The sequence below is a fragment of the Phaseolus vulgaris genome, chromosome 4 (genome assembly GCF_000499845.2).
Source record: "Phaseolus vulgaris cultivar G19833 chromosome 4, P. vulgaris v2.0, whole genome shotgun sequence".
Classification (NCBI taxonomy): Eukaryota; Viridiplantae; Streptophyta; class Magnoliopsida; order Fabales; family Fabaceae; genus Phaseolus; species Phaseolus vulgaris.
This window is the reverse complement of record NC_023756.2, coordinates 40,668,595-40,679,538: the sequence shown is the minus strand read 5'-3', so window position 1 is coordinate 40,679,538 and position 10,944 is coordinate 40,668,595. Positions and strand designations below refer to the sequence as shown.

At 31.6% G+C, this 10,944-nt stretch overlaps 1 pseudogene; it reads left to right on the top strand.

The window, feature by feature from the left end:
* Nucleotides 1-1,943: 1,943 nt before the first annotated feature.
* LOC137836514 (cytochrome P450 736A117-like) lies at nt 1,944-3,789 on the top strand (annotated as a pseudogene).
* The last annotated feature ends 7,155 nt before the right edge of the window (nt 3,790-10,944 follow it).

Genomic DNA, 10,944 nt, shown 5'->3' with positions numbered 1-10,944 from the left:
AAATTCATTAAGACTAACAGAAGATTAACAAGATCAAATAACGATTAAGCATTAGGTAATACACTCTTAATTATGATCTAAAACCCTAATTCGGCCCAATAACAAAGGGCCCATGATAATCATATAAATAGTCATAGATTTCGATAAAAAGGTATATCATCATCACGCATTAATTAGACCGAATACTAAGATGTCACTAGAACATTGGAGTGTCTTTTCTAGGTACCATCTGGACTTGGAATTTACAAGAAAGAGGACCACTACAAGAAAATCATGAAATTGAAACCAATTTGTAGAGACCAAAATAATTAGTTGCAATAGTAACTAAATTAGAGACCATTTTGGAAACTAAAACAAAATTTGGTTTCTAAATTAGTTTATATTATTTTCTATTATTATTAAATAGTTTCTAAATTAGTCTCTAATTAGTAACCAAGGTTTTAGAGACTAAATTTATAAACTAAATAATTGGTAGATAAAACCTTGGTTGCTAATTAGATACCAATTTAGAAACTATTTAACAATAATAGAAAATAATAGAAACTAATTTAGAAACCAATTTTTGTTTTAGTTTCTAAAATGGTCTCTAATTTAGTTACTATTGCAACTAATTATTTTGGTTTCTAAAAATTGGTTTCTATTTGATGATTTTCTTGTAGTGGACAATGAAGAAGAGAAGGATTCAGTAAAGGGAAGAAGTAGAAAACGACTGATCAACCAAAGAGAAAGGTAATAATTCTCTTAGTCCTAACCCGTTCGAGAAAAAAATTCATTTAATTTTAGTCTTTGATGATGAGTTTAAAAGGCATCTTTTCTATTAAACATGTGAAAAATTATAAATAGAATTTGATTATAATCTTTATAAACAATTTTTCATTTTTAAGTTTAAAAGTCAGTGAAATAATTTATTTTGGGAAAAAAAAATGGCTCGTTGACATTTATAATATCAAATCAGATCACTATCATAAGATGATTAGGCTGAATAGCTGAAAGTTCATGCATAGCATAGTGAAAGCTTAAAAACAATACAAAATGATAAAGTGGAGGTTTGCAAGAAGTAACACGTATCTTATTATGTGGTCAAATGGGTCGTACATATGTTTTCCATTCTCGAGATAAAATTTACAATCATTGTGATTTTAGTAAACTTTGCATATATAGAAAAGTCTTGGTTCCAATATTTAGGGCTTTTGAAACAAACGAAACAACTTGTATATATTATTAAAGAAACTTGTATTGTTAATTTAGTGGCAAATGGTTGGAAGTTTTACCTTTATCTATTTATTGCGATTGTTCCCTAATTCTTTTTCTTTTTCTAGTTCTTCAAACATGTCAAGAAAATTAAACTTAATAAGTATTTATGTTTTACTTTTTGTTCAGGAAATTATAGAACATCGAATAAATGGAAAAGATTATGATTATATAAACCAAAACAATTGAGAAAAAAAAAGGGATTGAATAGATATTGTTGCAAAAGATATTACTAAGAAAAAAAAATAAAAAACAGAGTTCTAGTAAAATTGAATTTAAGAGCTTTTAACTATCTAGAACCATCCCTAAAGTGTCCCTCTTTTAATTTCATTAATTCTTTGCCAAAAGAAAAAAAAAAAAACTATCTAGAACCATCCTACTACATTCATATGATTATTATTTTTTTATTATATAATATTTTATTAAAAAATTAGTTGTTAAGTAGATATATATTTAATGAACTGTGGTGTTAAGAGGTATCATTTTCCTACTTTCAAATCATTCACGTAATCTCTAAATATATCTTGGAACGGAAACTACATACATACTGTATTTGAAAACAAAAAAAATCTAAGAAACGTATACAAATACACCTATCTTACAAACATTATAAATACCTGGTTCTGCATTGCTAATTAATTATACAGCAAATTAAAGAAAACACACGACACAATGTTCACTTCTCTCCAATAATAGGAAATCTCCACCAACTTGGCGCCCTCACTCATCGCAATCTCCAATCCTTTGCTCAAACCTATGGCCCTTTAATGTTACTTCACTTTGGAAGGGTGCCAGTTCTTGTGGTTTCCACAGCTGAGGCAGCTCGTGAGGTTATGAAAACACACGACCTTGTTTTTTCAAACAGACCACATCGTAAGATGTTTGATATCTTCTTGTATGATTACAAAGATGTGGCATCTGCTCCATATGGCAACTACTGGAGACAGATAAGGAGTATTTCTGTCTTGCATCTTCTCAGTGCAAAAAAGGTTCAGTCCTTTGGTGTAGTGAGAGAAGAGGAAATCTCCACAATGATGGATAAGATTAAGCAGTGTTGTTCTTCTTCGATGCCTGTGAATTTAACTGATTTATTTACTACAGTCGCAAATGACATAGTGTGTAGAGCTGCTCTCGGAAGGAGATACAGTGGAGAAGGAGGGAGTAAGCTTCGGGAGCCAATGGATGAGATGATGGAGCTGTTGGGTGCTTCAGTTATAGGGGACTACATACCTTGGCTTGATTGGTTGGGAAGCGTTAATGGAATGTATGGTAGGGCAAAGAGAGTGGCTAAACAGCTTGATGAATTTTTTGATTAAGTTGTTGATGAGCATGTAAGTAGGAGAGGACATGATGTGCATGGTGCTGATAATGAAGAGCAGAATGATTTGGTGGACATTTTGCTGAGGATCCAAGAGACAAACTCCTTGGGATTCCACATTGATAAAAGAACCATAAAGGCTTTAATCCTGGTACGTATGATTAATTTTTGTTAAATTTCGTTGTCTATCACTCAAAAATTATTTTCTTTAACTGAGTGATGTGATTGTTATTTTATTATGTTACTTTCTTTCCTAAAATCTAAACCCTAAGAGAATAACAATAAAATAAAGGTTAGGGTAAATTATAAACAGGATAGTTGTATGTCTTTTATCCTCCACGATATTCACACACAACTCTAATCCTATCCTTATTCTATAGTTTCTCAACACTATTAGATTTTGTTATTTCTTTTCAAGACATATACACTACTTTCCCAATAAAAAGTTAAGTCACATATTAGTTGCTCAAAACCTTAATGCATGTTGAGTTTATTTTCGTTCATGGAAATTTAAGGTAGACAATGAAATTGACAATTGATGGGTACTTCTTTCAGGATATGTTTGCTGCAGGCACTGAGACTAGCTCCACAATCCTAGGATGGATAATGACAGAACTCCTAATGTACCCAACTGTGATGCAGAAGCTAAAAGGTGAGATAAGGAATGCGGTTAGTGGCAGAACTCGCATAACTGAGGAAGATTTAACTAGCATGCATTATTTGAAGGCAGTGATTAAAGAAACTTTTCGATTACATCCCCCAGTTCCCTTGTTGTTTCCAAGGGAATCCATGGAAGATGCCAAAGTGATGGACTATGACATTGCAACTGGCACACAAGTAATAGTTAATGCTTGGGCAATTGCAAGAGATCCTTCTTATTGGGACAAACCTGAACAGTTTGAACCAGAGAGATTCTTAAATAGTTCAATAGATGTGAAAGGACATGATTTTGAAGTGATACCATTTGGAGCAGGAAGGAGGGGTTGTCCAGGAATAATGTTTGCCATGAATGTGATTGAGCTGGTCTAGCAAACCTTGTTCACCAATTTAATTGGGAAGTTCCAAGTGGAGAAGTGGGGCATCAGACATTGAACATCACTGAAACTAATGGGTTGACCAGTCATAGAAAATTTCCTCTCATGCAATTGCATCCTATGATGCCTAAGAAGTTACTGTTAAAGATAAACATAATAACTTAGAAGAAAAAATAAGGGATTATATTCTCAGCCCATATACAATCTATTGTTATAGTAGATTTGGCTTATCATGTTATTGGTATTTTGTAAGGTTGGATTTTGTCAAACTACTCCATTTTTACACAATTCTAATCCATTAAAAATATATTTACCAGATTTCCATTTTATTTATACAAATTTTAAAAATTGAAAAATCCAAATTTCCAATCCAAATTTTTGGAAGTAGTTTTTCTCTATAGTCCTCTATCCAAACCTACCTTTTTATATTTTTTCTCATTTGGAGTTCCGTCTTTCTCTCTCCAAACCTACCTCTTTCTCATTTAGGGATCAAAGAGGTCAGGAAGTTTAACTATGCTTTAATGGCGAAATGGAAGTGGAGATTAATGAGTGATGAGAAGGGGAAATGGAAAGATATTATGGAGTCGAAATATATGGAGATAAATGGGTCTAATCACACCCGACCGTGTTACCAATCTTGGTGGTGGAGAGACCTAGTTAATTTATGTGGGGAAGGCGAGGGTGTAGGCTGGTTTCAACAAGCTCTAGTGTGGAACGTCAGATCTGGGAACTTAGTCAAATTCTGGGAGGATTCTTGGATTGTTGACAATAATCTCAAGGATGTTTACCCTAAATTATTCTCTTTGTCCTTAAAACAAGGGATGACAGTGGGTGACTCCGGTTTTTGGGATGATTATGGTTGGCATTGGAACTTAAATTGGAGGAGAGAGAGGTTTCAATGGGAGTCGGTCATGGAGGAAGAACTTCTATCAATTTTTTCTACGGGAGTTTTGCATAAAGAATCCAAGGATTTTATTACTTGGAGATGGGATGTCAAGGGGGTTTTTTCTGTGAAATCAGCATATTCTATCTTGGTCGACCAAAGAACTGGATCGGGTAATGATGTCTTTAGACTTCTTTGGAAGGCCAAAGCTTTATCAAAAGTTCTAATCACTGCATGGAGAATCCTTTTGGACAGAATCTCAACTTTCAAGAATCTTATGTCACGAGGTGTAGAGGTGAACTCCCCTCTCTGTGCTTTGTGTAACCTTTCCGAAGAATCCACCCAACATCTGTTTCTGGACTGTGGTGTGGCATATAGAGTGTGGATTTTGTGTTTCAGATGGATAGGTGTTTTGGGAGCTCAAAACAAGGACATATGTAATCACTTTCTGAACTTTCACTTATTTAATATGTCCGAGAAACAGAATCAGGTATGGAAGGGAGTGTGGGCGGCGATTGTACGTTGCATATGGGAGCACAGGAATAATGTGATCTTTAGACAAAGGGTTCCTGACTCTGAGGAAATCCTTCAAGTTGCTTAATTACTGTCCTGGCTATGGTTGAAACACAGGGAAAGTGCTTTCTCTTATTTCTTCGACTGGTTATTGAATCCAGTCCAATGCCTTCTTTGTGTAAGATAAGTTTAGCCCGGAGCATAAGGGTTCATACGGGAACAATCCTGTTTTGTGTATGCAGGTATCTTAGGGGGGATAACATGTTGGTTATCAACCTCGGAGATAGGCAGCTATGGAATCTTCTAAGGAGGTTGAAGAGCCCATAGATTGAACCTAAATAGTAGTGAATTGTTCTGACTAATGGTTAGGTTGATGGAATTTGTATATACATGGAAGGGCTGGAACGTGTGTAGGAGCCGATGGAAGGTTGGAAAATTTTCCTAAAGAAATGATTATAACATGGCTGGTTTATGCAGATTTCAGGGTGGAAGTGTGCTCTGTTTAAGGGAAAGGCTTTTTGGACTGTTTGGTGTGATGGTTTAGTTTACTACTGTATTGATGCTATTAGTATTACGGTTCTGTTATGCAGGTGTGTAGTAAGCAAAGGCAGCTATACGGAGTCACTAATGAAGGGATAACAGAGCAAGTTTTTCTGTGTGACAATACCATGCACCAACGAAGTGGGCTCTATTTAGAAGAAATGGGAATGCAGTGGAAATTTTGGTTTGGGGTTGGAGACACTAAAGTAAACAGAATGTTCTGTTATGTGTTTGGTGTAAATTTTGGTGGGGTTGAATATTACTTGCAGGGAGCTAGGTGTAATAGCCTTGGAAGCAGCTGGTTGGTGCTAAAGTAATGGTGGAAGTATCGTACGAGCTCCCTTTTTATATGGTGAAATGTAGAAGTACACAAATCAAATTGGGGTCTGCTGCTGAAGATGCTACATAAGGAATAATGGAAGCAGAATGGTAGGAATTGGCTTGCTAGTATGGTTGAAGGAATGCTAGTAAGGGTGTAGGGAATTTGGTGTTGGGTATGAAGATGAAGTAAGGAATGGAACACTGTCAAATGAATCCTGCAGGTGGCCATGTAAGGTATATTGGACGCTTAAGACCGCTGCTGGTTCATGGAAGATGAACAATGCCAAGACATTGCATATCAGTAAACTAGTATGTGGAAGGGAGACTCTGAGCCAGAATTGAGATGTTAATATGGCCAAAGAAGCTTGGAACAAATTGGGAGCATCATGATGGAGAGGAAGGGAGGGCAGAAGTGTTACTAGAAGGGCATACGTAGGTAGTAGATAGATGAGCTTTGGATTTAATTCCTTAGATGCTGCCACAGTCTCTTTTATTATTATTATACTTGGTTTTACTGCACAAGTGTCATAATGAGTGTTGAATTGTGGTATTGTGGGGACCTTAAGCAATAGTTTCATTAGACCACTTGTGTAGGTTGGTGGAAGGAATGCTCATTGACTCTGAATGAGTGTTATTGTCTTCTTTAGAAACCTATAACTTAGTTGGTTTGGGTATTGTGGTTCTGTATACGGGTTGAGATACCCCTGAAGTATCTCTTTTATTATATTATATTCTTTGTTGATCAAAAAAAAAAAACCTCTCTCCAGCGGCACCTCTTATTCATTTTTTGAAATTTTATTTGCTCTCTCTCACCCACACATGGAGCAATCAAATTTTATATATATTTTTTCATAATTGTTTTTGCTCCAATATTTTACATATAATAAATTAATATAATATTTTCAAAGTTTAATTAAAGTATTATAGGTAGGTGTATTTTAATGTTAAGAATTTATATATTATGTTATCTTTAATTTTTTGGTATTATTAAATTATAATTTTATTATACTTTCTTAATATTTACTTTTTTTATATATAAAAGTATGAATTTGGATTTAAAATCCAATCCAAATATTTGGATTTAAAATCCAATCCAAATATTTGGATTTGGATTTCCAAATTGTTTTTATAAAAAATATGGATTTGGATTATAAATCAGATCCAAATATTTGGATTTAGATCGAATTACCTAAAATCCAATCCATGACCACCCTTAATATTTTGTTATTGTGACTATAAGTTGTCCTCAGTTTCTATGTTATGTATACACTATTTGATCAAGTGATCTTTATGATTCTATTTTCTAAAATTTGGTGGATCAACTCTCTCTCTTTATGGGAAGGTTTTCTTTTATCTACCAATAATGACTTAAGTGTTTCCTTCATTTCAATAGTTTTATTACCCTCCTGTTTAGGTTTAGGTTTAGATAGCACACCATATATCTAAGACATGTTTCTCTTATTCACATTGGTGTTCCAAGTGAGTCTATTGCCTTAAATCTTCTTTCATAGAAATTGTGACAAAGGATGTAAAATGGGAAGGAACACCATTATTATAACCAAAGACATTATTTACTTACCATTTGCAATAGATGCACTTTCCAGGAAAATTCTATACTTAAAACACTAGTGAGTGTTTTAGGTATAGAATTTTCCTGGAAAGTGTATCTATTGCTAATCGGTGCTAGTAGAAAATTGAAACAATATCATTTTTGTTGTTCCTGATAAGGCAGAGCCATTGTATTTTTTTTTTCTAAAATTATTATTGTCTAAAATATGATTTCAATTTGTGAAGTACTAGTGGATTTGAAGGGATGATGAAAAAATGGGTTTTTCATCAAATCTGCTTATAATTCTTTTAAAGAAAGAGGTTTGAGGTGGTGATATGATCCTTTTTGAGAGGTTTTGGAAGGTCAAGTCCCTCCCATCTGCACAAGTTATTGCTTGGAGGGTGTTGCAAAATAGTATAGCAACAAAGGATAATCTATTGAGGTAAGGTGTTATCTTGGTAAATAGTTTATATGGGTTGTGCCGTGAGGAGGAGGAAAATGTTAGTCATCTCTTTTTTTAGTGTAAATTTGCCTGGGAAGTTTGGGAATTGTGTTTGTCTTGGCTGAGTTGTCTGTCGATGAATCGCTTTGATGTTAAGGTACATTTTTTGATGTTTTGCCCTGTTACTGTGAATGGTCAATTATCCAGAGTTTGAGGGGATGTGGATTGCTTTGGTAGGTAAAATATGGAAAATAGGAACATAAGAGTTTTAAGAATGGGAGAGCTTATTATTTAGAGGTCTTTGCGGTGGTACATAGAAAAACCCGAGCTTTGATTACATGTAAAGAAAAATATGCTGAGTTCTCTTATTCTGAATATATAGTGTTTGGAACAATAAGAATGTATGATATATGTTAACAAGTAGTGTTTTAGATTTAAAGAATTTGTATAGCTAACCCCTTGCTTTAGGGAGGATGTAGCAAGATGTTTTGCATGTTTGAGGAGACGTTCTTATGTTAACAAAAGTGGACTTTTATAAGAGTAGCAGCTTTTTGTTGGCGGGAGTGCAAGAGGGAAGAGTTAATTTATAAAGGGGTTTTTCTTGCTTTTAATTGTCTCTGCTCGTTTGGAACCAATGTTATGCATGGTTATGGTTGACTTCAGTAGATTATTGTGATCCTTATTCACGCTACTAGCATTTCAAACTTGTTAATGTACTTGTTTATATCAATGTTGTATGAGGAAGCGTTGGTACTGCAGTTGTTGGTGAGATGTAGAGACCCAGAAATAAGCACATTTTTAGAGGTGGAGTGAAGGATCATTCTGAAATATTTTCCTTGGTTCAATTAAAGGTATGGTCTTAGGTTACTTCTAAATTTTCTCTACATGCTTTTTTTTATTCTGATTGTTGCCTTGATTCTCTAGTTTGTATGTATTTGATCAAGAAACTTAGAAACTCTAGGCCTTTTGTTTTTTAAAAGGTTAGGATGAGGTGTTAGGTTGTTTCTTATGTGTCTTTATTTTGATTTGATGGCTTGTTTTTTAGTTGCTCATCAAGTAGGATATTTGTGGTAAGCTTCTGAGTGAGGTGTTGTGTAAAAGGGTTGGACCACCCTTAAAGTGATTTATATTTTTTTTTCTTGTTAATAAAAAAACTAGTACGTGACCCGTGTGCATGAGACTTTTTTGTAAAAATGTTACAAAATTACATTGTTTTATATATGTAATCAGACCTGAAAAAGCAATATGACTGATAATTCAATTCCTACATATAATAACAAATTACAAAATTTAGAATGAATAAAATTTATATTGGAGAGTCATAATTACAATGATTAAATATTAAATTTGACACAACTTTTAAAAATTCAAAAATAGAATGAGAGATGATAAAAAAGAATAGTGTAGCTGCCAAATTTTTAATGTTGACAATGTAAAGATGGAGTCAAGACCTTTTTAATATGACAACACTCAACATTATAAAAAAAAAACTATAAACATATATGTAAGAATGAAGAAGTGAAAAGTTCTAGCTATCACATTTGAACACATTACACTCTTAAATAAATAACTTTTAAGGCAGCAAAGTATCACTTAGAGCATAACATACCCGATCTTAAAGGAATTGTATAGAACAAAAGTTTAAATATCTCACTAATAAATAACATAATCTATTAGAACAGTTTGAATTTGTTACTGTCAAATCTACACCTTGAAATATATTATACTTGTTATCACTTTGCATTTCATTTCATATCCTATTTATTTTTAAAAACGTTCCAATTATTCACAAAACATAACATAATAAAAAAAAAGTAAAATAATGAAATTCTAAGTTTCTTTTCTTTAGCTGCCACAATTTCAGAATTAAGAAATATGAAACTTAATGTCATACATGTCATACAACAAATGACTTAAGATAGACTTACAAAATAAACACAAAAACAAATTTAAGTCTAAATAACATCAATTAGGAGACCAGTAACATAAGAAGTATGAAAGAATGATTTATACATATCATACTGTCCAAAGAAAACATGTTTATAGACCGTCATACTCAATAGAATATGTTTAAAAAATATTATATTAATAATAATTTTCAAATGTAATAATACTTGTATAATTTCATAGCATTATATCACCTTGCAAGTAATATAGTAATAAAATCAGAAATAGTACAGTAAAAAAATGGAAATATATATTAATGAATTTGTGATAATAACAGTAATAACATAACATTATTATACAAAATACAGTAAAAAAATAGAACTGAGGTTAGGTTGCACAAAAAGTATAACATAATTATAATAAATAAACATATAAAAAAAGCAGAATTTGTAAACTTTGTTTTAAAAATGTAGAATATTTATTATATATATATTTAGTTTGATAAAAATAAAATAATTTAAAAAATAAAAATAAATAATTTTGGTTTATATATTATTATTATTATTGAAAAAAACATTTTATTATATTAAAACAGACATCAGGAACATATTATTATATCATAAAATAATTATAATAAAAAATATTACAGAATTGTATATATTAATTTGAATTATTATTATTTTAAGAATAATTTGATATAATGTAATGTGTAGATTTTGAAACCTATAAAATATATAAAACATATCTTATATAAACAAATAATTATATATTAGTTATTATATATTAATTATAATAAATAATTAAATAATTTTAAAATATAAATAATTCAAATTTATAAATAAATAAATTCTAAATGTAATAAGTAGTAACAATCTTTATTTCATTAATAATTAGTTGTTATGGTTTTTAGGTAGAATATGTAGAAGTAACACTAATTTCAATGTAGGACTTTATCTAAATTTTTTTTTATATATTTTAAGAAATAATTTATTGAATTTGACCTTGTTGTAATATTTTTTATTAACATTGACTTCATATCTTGTCAAAAGAAGAGACTTACAAAGAACCATATTACTATTAATAAAAATTAATTTTCTAAATATAATTATAAGATATAGTTGATTTAAGGTATGAAATAAAATTTATAAAAAAGTAAAAACAATATCATATTTATCTTATTTATTATTCAATTATGTTATATATCAA